The 10276-nt window shown below is 27.8% G+C and overlaps 1 long non-coding RNA gene across 1 annotated transcript; it reads left to right on the top strand.

Moving 5' to 3' along the window:
- The first annotated feature begins 2609 nt into the window (after positions 1-2609).
- LOC7455940 (uncharacterized) lies at positions 2610-3664 on the top strand. The gene is made up of 2 exons (XR_002984598.1): positions 2610-3108; positions 3422-3664. It is a non-coding gene; the product is annotated as an uncharacterized LOC7455940 (long non-coding RNA).
- Positions 3665-10276: the final 6612 nt, after the last annotated feature.

Raw genomic sequence — 10276 nt, 5'->3', positions numbered from 1 at the left:
TAACACTTATTTTTTTGAAATATTAAATAACTATTTTCAAATAATTTCATTAAAAAAATAAAATAATAACGTAGTTTCTTTAAAGAAAGATTTCATATATAGATATTTTTTAAAAACAAATTATTTTACACCCAACTGACGAACGGAACCTAAATTATAATTACAAAGCCCTAAATGAAACAACGAGTGAGATCGAAACTTAATCCTTCGATCAGGGAAATTATTGTATTTGAGATTTTGAGAGTGATTATAGTTTAAATTGTTTTTTATTAGAAATGTATTAAAATAATTTTTTTTGTTTTTTAAAAAATTATTTTTGATATTAATATGTTAAAACGATATAAAAATATAAAAAAATTAATTTTAAATAATTTTTTTAAAAATAATTTTAAAAAATAATTTATATCATATTTCAAAAGTATTTGGGATAGACACATGTCTGGTCCATAAAAAGCTAGGCTAAGTGATAACAGTGGCATGCCACTTCAATTCAGGGAAAGCAACTGCTGGCACAGCAGCTTGGAAGCTAAATTATAAAGTGTTAATGATGATGTACATCTTGTATTCTTGTTTTTGTATTTTAAAGGATTTATTATTATTACTTCTTTTTTTATATTTATATAATCTATGTACGTTACGTAATTAACATTACTAGGGCTTTCTGTATTTATCATCACTAACTTTATTAAATAGTGCCAATATTTTGCTCTTAAAATTTTTATTTTGATCTATCTATTTTATTTTTCTTACAAATAGGTCCTTAATTGAAGTCTTGTTTTGTCCTCACATTTTACAATAATGTGATTTAGTACTTAAATGGTTTTTTTTCAATTAAATCCCTAAAAGTCAAAATTATGATAATACATATATGATATTGTTGGACACAAAAGTTTTATTTTTTAATGAATATATCTAATTAAATTCACTTAATTATTATACCTTGTCCATCAAACAATTTAAAATAAAGAAAAAAAAAATATTTAAGAAACAATACATATATGATGATATGAGAGGAAAAAAGACAGAATTTAAAGTAAAAACACTTCAATGATCTAAAAATAATAATTTATTTTTTAATAGAAACATGTGTTTCCTGTATCATCATATAACTATTAAGAAATAAAAGAAGGTTATTAATATAATAATAAAACTAGTAAGTAATAAAATAATATATTCATATAACAGGTGGCCTGTTTGACATGTTTTTTTGTTGTTGTTGATATGTTATATTCAGTGATAAAAATATTGACAGAATGAAACAGGTAAAGTTTATTTTGACATGTTTTGTTTGTGAGTAAATTCATATATAAACTTTTACCGACATATCACAAATCTCCGACGATAGTTTTTTTGACGGATTATTTCTGTACGTGATCACATCAGCAAGTTTTTTATCGATAGACTGTGAATATAAATACTAATAAAAAATTCCATCAATAAATCTAAAATTTTTGGTAGTGTAGGTCATTGAGAAGTGGTTTTACTTTGATTTTGGTTTTTTTATATTATCATAAATCTATTATTTTTCAATAATCTTTCTTCTATAATTGAAATGGATTGATTGAAAAAATAAGAATTAAATAAACTTAAATAGATATACCCATTGAAAAAAAGTTTTGTTTTCATACTATCTATATTCTATTATTGAACTTGGTTTAAGATATATCTATTATCATAATTTTGACCAAGTTTGAGATTTGGTTTGTAGTTACTTAATTAAAAAAAAATCAGTTAGGAATTAAATTGTATTTATTATAAAACATAAGGACTAAAAATATCCAATTAAACTTATCTGTAAGAAATAAAATACATGGAACAAAAGAAATTTTTTTAAGAAATTGTAGAGATTAAAATCTACATCAATAAAATATTGAATATTTTAAGAGTATAAGTGTCATAATTTAACAGTGTTGATGACAGTAAATGATAGAAGACGTAATGATAACAATTATATAATGTTCGAAAATGATTTCAATATAAAAAAATATTACAATAACTTTTTAAATATAAATACATTAATATTAATTACAAGGGATATAACTTAACTGGTCAGGTTTTGAGTTTGCTCCTCAAAGATCATCTGTTCGACACAAACTTCAGGGTCACTGAAAGCTTACATAATCGTTAATTTTAGAATCCATAAAATTAATTAAAATACATACAAGTTAGACCGAAAACTCAAAATAATCTTAAAAAAAAAAATTCAATATTGATCCATTACAAGGTTTTTTTTTTTTTTTTAACGATAACGTCCACTAGCATGAGAACTTTAATGACGTGACACTTTAGGTACTCTTAAAAGCTTCATGGTAGTGTCTTTCCTATACTTGATTGAACATGAGATCTCAAAAAATGTGTGATTTCAAGGCCTTTTCTTAGATACAGTAATTAATCCACGTGAATATCACTGGCAGTACTTTGAAAATCTGTAGACATCAACTTCGCCACAGAACTTATTTTCTTTTTAAAAAAAAAATCAAAACTCAAATGGGATTATATTCATAGCCAGACATGTCTCCAAATTCTCTATAATTTTATATATATATATATATATATATATATATATATAGCCTCAGCCACCTTCTTTCATATACAGCATACACATTCATAAATGGATGGATGATATTCAAAAGCAATACACTGTTTTTTCTCTTATGTTTAAATGACTTTAGGATCTTAATCCTTGACCAAGCCTTAATTTTCTACCAAACAATGCCAAAACCTCCTCAGAAATAACCACTTCTGCTACACAGGCACAGTATACGAGCAAATCTAATAAGAGCCTGCTCTCTCTCTCTCTCTCTCTCGATGGAAAATATATCCGAAGCATCGCCGTCAGTGGACTCATCATCAACAGGAAGTTCTTCATTGGCATGTCCAAGTATTCAAATGGTTTCGAAATCAGACTCGGAGAGGCTTCTTGGCAAGTACTTTGATGCGTCCCAATATGGTTTTGATTATGAGCAAAGTAGTCTGTGGTCTCCACTAATACCAGCTCGAAGGGTTTTTTTGGCTTCACCAGCAGGGCATAGATGCTACGAAGATGAGTTTTTCTCAAAGCTTAAGAAAGCAAAGAGGGAGTGTAGAAGGCGCATTGCTTGTTTCAATGTATGTGTGCTAATTATGCAATTCTCTTTTTAATAATGCAATTTGTGCTCGTTTCAGTTCACCAGGGTTTCTTCATCATGTTTTAATTATACATCTCTATTTTTCACTTAAATATTATACGTGAGCAATTTCCTATGACACTATACGCTTGTTCTTCACCATTCAATTTAGTTCACTGCATTTTCTGAAATATTCCCTCTTTGTTAAGATTATGTATTGATATTTTTTAAAATTAATTGTCATCTGGGCAACATTATGTGATGAAGTTTTATCCAGAAAATGATGTTGAATCCCCTTCTTAATTTATTTGCAGCACACCTTTTGGCGCACTTCAAGACGACAACCTTAACTGGTGCCATCCCCGCCTTAATTTCTTTTCCAAAGGCATGTTTTATCTCAAATCCCCATCCCCAAGGTGCATTGGGAAGCTTTTGTCAAAAAGGTTCGATTCACAAATGAATCCCAAGTATTTGTGTTTAGCTACGATACATGCACAAACCTCTGTATTTTTATGAAACATATGGCTACATGTAACCTTGTGCTATCTACTTTTTCATTCTAAAACTGCAGCATATATACGATACCATTCTTATATATCAACCGAGTCAGAAGGGTTTTCAAGTCCAAGCAGAACCCTTGAAGTATATGGTCTTGTACAACGTTTCTATACAATTTTAGGGTATAAATTCATGCACTTTTATTCCCAATAGAACAGTATATGCCAGTTTTTTTTTTTTTTAATTTCTTCTATGATATACGTTCCATACTTTAAGTCCTTAACAATTGTGTCCCACTATAAATTCTTGCTTAAATACCAGTTTAATTTGTGTTTTTATTATATATATATGATCTGATTCCAAAATAAAGTATACCCATGGGGTCGAATATATTTGAATGAGTACAATGACGCATCATGGGTCAGGGTCTGCAAGCTAAACACCAAGCAAAAGGGATTTTCAGACTGAGTTTCCTGCTAAAAAGCCAGATATTTGCTTTCGAATATAAGAGGACACTGAGTAACGGTTCAATTATTATCCAAAGGTGTAATAAGCTTTCTTTCTGTTTTTCAAGACCCTTCTTTTGTCTGCTGATAACTTGAATAAGATTCCCTCTCCTTTACTGTTTCGGTATGGAAATGAAAGTATGGGTCGGTTCTAAAGTGCAGCTATGGTAGATGCTCTAACCAGCAAATAGATTCCTTACTCTTTTTTTTTTAATCTTCTCATGGCTTTCATTTTATGTAATTGATCTCATATATTTAAAAATGAGTACGTTTTAGGATGCTGTCTACTTATTTTTAGAGTTAATATTTCATTGAAAATTATTTTTTATAAATATTAATAATATGATTAAAACAAATTAATTATGAATGGATAGAAAATTGATTTTAAAAAAACTGTGGTCAACATGTTTTTATAAAACTCAACATTCTATTTCAATAAAAAAAAAATAAGATTTTCTTGTAATAGCTTATATAATGAAATTGAGCTTTGAGTTTAAGCCAGGGTCAAGCCTCGGGCTTGAAATAATTTAAAGAATTATTAATTTTTGCCAATTATTTTGGATTTGAGTTTAGATTTCATATAAAATTATACTTTGGATAATAAAAATTTATTTTTTATCCACTTATTTAGTTTAGCTAGCCTACGAACGAATAAGAATAGCCTGAATAATAAATTTCCTCTTCATGGAGATTAATTAAAGCAAACCAATAAGAATTAATTAAAGCAAACCAATAAGAATTAATTTTGGAAATGTAACGCACGGTGATTTGCAATATTTGTAAAGGGAACTTTGAGCCTTGAATTTAAAAAAACAAGGTAAATTTATTTTTGACCCTAAACTTCATGAAGGTTAGAAATTTATTAATTTAACGATCTATATCATAAACTCAATTATAAAATTCTTATTAATTAGTACTTAATAGTTGGGTTTCACCTATCATTTTATTAACAGTTCAATAAATCAGTCGTCCCAACAATATTAATTCTACATAAGTCAATTTAAATCAAATTATATATTTTAGTGATCAAATGAATTAATGTCATTAGCCCATTACCGGGTAACTAGTTCCACAACATAACTCATTACCGGGTAATTAGTTTCATCCTTATCTTTTTCTTTCATGGCACATATTACAATTAAAATAGATGCAAAACACATTTAAATAAATTGCAGTTATTAAAACTTAAGAAACACTTTTAACAGAAAAAGATATACAACACCTACTTGTTACTCATGAAGATTCCACCCCCTCTGGTATAGGTCTTGCTCTAAGAACATCTCCTGTAACATCAGAATTATAGATTCATCACTAATCAATTTGTTTAATATAGGTGTCAATATTCTGGTTCCACATTAATTTTTCTTATTCAATTTAAGCTCTTTACTCACAAAATCATGTTTTACTCATCCATTTTCACACATGTTTAGGCTTAACTTAGCATTCTTTTCTACCACATTATATATATGTTCCTATTCAAGTTTGCAAGCCTAACACTAACATTATTTTCTCATTACAATACATTTATTTATCTTTATGATAATACCATATTAGCACACATAACTTCTAACATTAACAACATATTTATTCCAACCTTTATTCACCATCCTATTTCAATCAATCTTAGCCTAAACATACATTTAGGCTAAGTATACAAAATTCTCAACAATATCTTCTAAATTAAAGTCTAAATATAATTCATTTATAACACATGCATACAACCTCAATTTCACCCTTAAACCAATTCTATTCACAAGTTAAGTTAACAAATTTGACTTCTAATTTATTCTTATGCATAAACAACATTGTCCAAGGTCATTTATCATCATTATATCACAATTAGAATCAATTCTAAGTCAACAATTTCAAAGAATTCCTTCCCTCCTACATCATAGAAAGTTTCGGCTAAGATAAGGAAATCCACCCCCTCTTTCTTTCACACATCACATACATTAATATCCTTATTTAACATCACTAAACAAAAATAAAACAATAAATCATTCATTTTCATCCAATCTCTAACATTTTTCTCCTAGTCTGAACATATCATTAAAAAGAACTATAGATTTTTATGCAAATTAACTTCTCATCCAACCATTAAATACATCACACATCATAATTAAACATAAATCTCATGCCAATTTGAACCACCAAATTCAAACCCTCTACACTAGTTATAACTGAAATATGCATTCCAAATGAGCTCATTATTTTCTTTAATTTTCTTTTCAATTCTTTCATCCCCATTCATTTTGTACCTAAACTATCACAATTCTACACATATTTCATAACAACCAAATAAACAAACTCATCCCCTTAATTTAGCCCCTAGGCCGAAACTTAATCTTTAAATGGAGGCATAGTTTTTCTTTTTGTCTTTTGCAAATTAACATAATACCCAATCATTTCATACGTAAACCATAACAATTCTACTCAATTTACATAACAATTACTTCAAACAAACCTAATTTCACTTTCCTACACCTAAACTGAATTTTCCATTACTAGTAGAGGTGGTTTTTCTTTTCAATTTATTGTACTTGATTTATTTTTCATACACAAAATCATCATTTCAACACAAAACATCAATCTAAACAACCTAACATCATAACTTAAATTTACACAGCACTAATATATTTATTCTTTCACCCAACATAAAATCATCTTAAATAATCACTTTAAAGAAGTTTCTTACCTTCTAAACACAAGCTTTCTTCAAGCCTTCTCCTTCCATTCTTCCATTCTTTATTTCTCTCTCTAGTTTTCAAAACCCTTGCTTTAACTCCTTTAATCACCAACAAAACATGTTTTTCATGCATAATTCTACCTTACCCATCATTTTAATCTTTCAATCTCATAATTTTTTTAAGGTTTTTCTCTCAATTATTGATCTAGAAAACAAACCCTTTCATCCTCTCTTTTTATTTCTTTTATTCGGCTAAAACAACTTTTAAATAAATGAGATTTCCTCTTATTTACACTTTTGCCACTACTTTTTTTATGTCTTGTATTATTGAACTCTTATTGAGTTGAAATTTTAAATCAAATTAGGTAAACGTGTCATAAGACTCCACAAAATACTTCAGTCCGATCCGACAGTTGGATTGAAAGTTATGTGCAATAACATAAAACTGGTTGGTTTGAGATTTTTTTATCAAAAGTTCAAATTTCTTCATTCCACTCTTGAATAAGTCATATCAATCAATTCTCTAGATCCTTGAGACCATTTTTTATTCCAAGAATATTTTTATTTCCCTTTCATCATTAATTTCATTTACAAACTTTTTATTGTTTCATAGTAACGTTACCAATTTTAATCGGTGCTTACACCATCACTCTTTTCTTTTCTTTGGTACCATACTTTCTTATTGTTTATTAATTACTACCATATTAATATCTTGGTATCATTTTTTTTTCTTATTCTTTTATCCATAAAGAATTGTTACTGATTTTGTCATTATTATGAATTTTAAACTAAAATTCATAATCCCTATAGGAACCCCATCTATACTTTTTTATTTAATAATGGAGACTATTTTCTCTGTTTCACATCATATTCTTTATTATTTATATTGCTTACTGATTTTTTTTTCATCTCACGTTTCTACTACTCGTCGAGTTATTTATACTTTAGGTCCTTTATTTACACGGGGGTTTACAAGTAATACCAGAATTATTTTTGCATCAGTTTTGGTTCCAAATATTAGTATAAAAAAAAGGTTGAGAGATAGATGTTCAACATACCAAGCAACAACTTATTTGCCTTATTCTCTGCTATTTTCTCAGCTTTTTTTGCCCTTAAGTTTTTTTCTTAGTTTTTGTCTTGTTTTCTCTCTATTTTAGAGATTAGTTTCTTCTTATTTGTAGAAACATTTTGAGTTTTATTCCTTTAGGTTTGTATACCTTGTTAATGAGTACAAATAAACAAGGTGGTGTTATGAAAATTTTGAAAATCTTATTAAAATCATTTAGTTTGCACCAAAAGATCAGTGATAAAGCTTTAAAAATAAATAATTAATCTTTGACAACAACAAATTTTCATATGAATCATATTACGAGTTTTTCAACAAGTAAATATTACTAAACAATATTTATTATTTATGCTAATTTTATTCTAGCATGTTTATTGAGTTTTAAAACTTTAATTTGATCTTATTTTTTAGAATTGTTTTTTGTAAACTTAGTATCTTTATATACATATGTCTTAATATAAACTAAACAAAATTTTTCACAACATTAAAAAATAAATGTCTATTGAAGCTCATCTTTTGGTTTTTACGATTCATGCTACTTTTGAACTTGTTTTACTTCGTTTTTAGTAATGCAATGCAGAATGCTTCTGTAAAAGTCATTTTTAATTGAAAATACATCAAAATAATGTTATTAAGTTTTATTTTTATTTTTGATATCAGCATATCAAAATTATAAAAAAACTAAAAAAACATCAATTCGATGCCTTTTAAGATGATTTAAAAATAACTTTAAAAAGCAGGTTGAACTAAACAAAGAATCAGATCATCGATTTTCATAGTAATTAGCAATCCCTATCTTAGTCAATAGAAAAAGGGTTTTAATTTTGAATTATTTTATAAAATAAACATTTTATGAATTTCTAATTCTCTAGTAGATTTCAAATTAAAAAGGTGATTAGGCATGCTAAAATTACCGAGGACAATGGTCCAACAAATGAAAAAAATTCCAAATATGTCAATATAATTTTTGTGTTCAGAAAGGTGTCTTTTTTAGTAAATGAAAATTAGATCTAAAAAAATATTTGTTTCTTGCCCTCGGTTTTACAAACTTGTGTTATCTTAGATGAAAATTGAAAAAAACATTTAGCACCATTAGACCATTAAGACATGAAATTAACATTTTTAAATGAAAAGGTGGTAGATAAACTTCACATAGAAATGGTTTTTTTCTGGCCGAGTTATGGGCCTGAGTTGTCCCTATAAAAACAAGTTCCTTGTGGAATAAAGGACATTCCGATGTTTAAGTTAGTATTTGAGTTTGGTTGATCATGTGACAATCATGTATAAAGTTAAGAGGATGAAAAATAATGTTTAGTTATGTGTAGAGAAGCTCTATGTGTTCTTTCTCTACTGTTGAGATGAAAAATAAAATATAATTTTTCTATCTCGATATATATGAGAATATATAGTCTACATTGAAAGATATTTTAAAAACATCTAGAGTAACTTATCATGAAATGTGGCCTTTTCCACTGTGATAGCTTTAGTTGAAGTTGTAGCTTGTATAGCTAAACGTGGTGCTAGCTCAAAATAGAAGAGAATCGATATAGAAAATAATAGAAATATATAGAGAAAAAAAATAAAGAGAGCTTAAAATAGTACTATTCATGAGAAAGCTTTACGGATGAGCTTTAAGTCTTGTAAAGGTACATGTTTGGAAGACTTTAACTAGCTAACGGACACAAAATATTTATAATGTAAAAGTTTACCTCTATCCATGCTTGCACAAAATGTTGTCTTTATAGGCATGCCTTTGAAATATTTACCACTTTTTAATTTCATAAGATAATGTTTGTCAATATTTCATGGAGAAAGATCTATGATCTTTTGAAGACAAGTTGTTACGGGACCTGAAGATACTTGGTCAGGGGGACCTGGAGATATTTGGTCATAAAGACCTAAAGATAATTGGTCATTAGACCTAGAGAAAATTGGTCGGGGACTCAGAAACATAATGGATATAAATGGAAACTTTTCCATGGAAATTTCATGGAGACCCTTCGTGTTTGGAGACATGAAGATGCACTATTTTGTTTTTGAAAATTCAAAAAATGATGGAGATATAATTTTTAGATTTATCTTATCTAAGGTAATACTTCATAAAGACTGTTTCTTGTTTGTTTATATTATATCCTCCTTTGTAAATTCTTGAAGATATCTTTTAGAGATCAATCTTTCTAACTCTTTTACAAGTGCATGACACTTTTCTATATCATGTTCATGATCATGGTGAAAGAGACAAAACTTGTTAGGGTTTCTTGTATTTGAACCACTTTTCATTAGAGTTGGGTATAATAAGAAGTCCTTTTCTTTTATGGAAGCTAACACCTTAGCACTTGTTGTTGTTAAAGATGTGGTCTTAAGCTTAGGAAATGTCAAGCAATCATGGATGTGCCCCTTGATGCTTCTTTTT

The sequence above is a fragment of the Populus trichocarpa genome, chromosome 11 (assembly GCF_000002775.5).
Source record: "Populus trichocarpa isolate Nisqually-1 chromosome 11, P.trichocarpa_v4.1, whole genome shotgun sequence".
In the NCBI taxonomy this organism is placed as follows: Eukaryota; Viridiplantae; Streptophyta; class Magnoliopsida; order Malpighiales; family Salicaceae; genus Populus; species Populus trichocarpa.
Note: the sequence above shows the minus strand (reverse complement) of the source record. Positions and strands in the feature narration are given on the sequence as shown.